At 36.7% G+C, this 1,926-nt stretch overlaps 1 pseudogene across 1 annotated transcript; it reads right to left on the bottom strand.

The window, feature by feature from the left end:
- Positions 1–405: 405 nt before the first annotated feature.
- On the bottom strand, positions 406–565 carry SARC_15075 (hypothetical protein; annotated as a pseudogene; the record flags this gene model as incomplete). The annotated part of the gene is made up of 1 exon: positions 406–565.
- Between the last annotated feature and the right edge of the window lie 1,361 nt (positions 566–1,926).

Raw genomic sequence — 1,926 nt, 5'->3', positions numbered from 1 at the left:
CAACTAACAGATACCCTCTGATATAGTATTTTGAGCAGAAATAGGTATGGTACTTGTGGCTACTAGGATGTGGTATGTGTAAATGTGCATTTAGCTGTAGACGCAGGTATGATGTATGTGGTTAAAGGTTTTGCAATACGCCTATTTGGCTATATGCACAAGTAACCTCTTTGCTCTCGTATCTGACCAGAATATGGTGTTGTATGCTTCTGCAGACTCTTTGACATATCTTGGGTTTCGATAGTATAATCATATAATATACACACAAGAACAGGTATGCAACATGCAGATACGCACCTCGAATTTGTAAGTGCATATCCCGAAGCATGAATATCCTGGGTATCAAAAACACATAACAACACATACCTAAAAACAAGAATACAAATATATCAAGCGGATACATACCTAGATTCTGAAGAGCCTTTGCAGTGTCTTTGACATATCCTGGGTATCGCACAATGGTGTGACGTGTTGTGGGACAGTTCTGCGTGAACACCCTCACTTTACCCTCAGGCACACCGTGCAGTCCACTACTGGTACTTCCGTACCTACTTTTAGCCTCCATTGCTTCTAACCATTTTAACCTGATTTAACATTAAGATGCGCGAGTATGTGACCGCGATATGAGGTGAAGTCGATATACTAGGTGTACTCTAGGGTACATTAATAGGGAGATGATAGTGTTTCTGCAACTACTTTCGCCTGTTCCACCGTTCAATATACATAAATCCAATATATATATATAATACACACACAAACACACACACACACACACACACACACATATATATATATCTATGTGTGTGTGTATAACCTACAACGTGTGCAAATAAAACAAATCCATCATGTATATCCTATAACTATTTAAAACATAGACTACAAAAACGTTTCTGCACACATTTCAAACATAGACTACAAAAACGTTTCTGCACACATTTCAAATACTAACTATATAGAACTCACGAGATAGAGAATCAGGAAGTCGTAGCTACTAAAATCACACGTGTATAGGATTATAAGCGTTTATATATATGTACATACTTGTATGTACTTACTAGCCTCCGTTCAATAGCATATGAAAATAGATATTCACTGTGTTATATCTATAATGTCGCGGATATAAATCCGCAAGTTCTGTCAATAGCAGCTTCTACCGTCCACCACCATACGAACATGGCACACAATTACATTGCAGTACCGCAACTAAAATTCAAAATAAACCGAGCCGCTATACATAAACATTCTGCTTTTTATGTGTTCTTGGTGATTCATGCGAGGGCCAAATTGCCTAAACATTGAACGAATCAGGAAGTCATTGTGAGCTCGTTCCTAGATGCTATATGCACTATGCTTTTCCCTGTACCTTTGTAGGTTGCACAATGAACTGCTTAATACAAGTGTCATAACCCAACCGTTGAGCAAAACAAAAAAAACAATGTGTGCGCTTTCCTGTGTACGTACGAAACGAAATATAGGTGCCACGAAAATAAACTACCAGTGCGGCCTCTTAGAACATTAAACCCTGAAAGCGTACAGTACGGATGCACACACACAGAGATAGGCTCAAAGACACACAGATCTTTATTACCATTTAGATATCGCAAATTCTCGTCTCCACGATCCCACATGATTGCGATAAATCAACTAAGTTTGTCCATATTGTTGAAAATGACAAGGTAAAGTTTGATCATTAATTGTATAAACATACTTGAATATCACCACACGACTAAACGTTGATATATATAGACATCGCATACACACACACACACACACACATACATACATACACACATACATACGTACGTACATACATAAATACATACATATACATATTCATATACACACACACATATATATATATATATATATATATATATTTATATATATATATATAAATATAATGTCAATATATTAAAGCTGGAGACA

The sequence above is a fragment of the Sphaeroforma arctica genome (assembly GCF_001186125.1).
Source record: "Sphaeroforma arctica JP610 unplaced genomic scaffold supercont1.5566, whole genome shotgun sequence".
Classification (NCBI taxonomy): domain Eukaryota; class Ichthyosporea; order Ichthyophonida; genus Sphaeroforma; species Sphaeroforma arctica.
The sequence above is the reverse complement of the archived record's forward strand: the minus strand, read 5'-3'. Positions and strand labels throughout refer to the sequence as shown.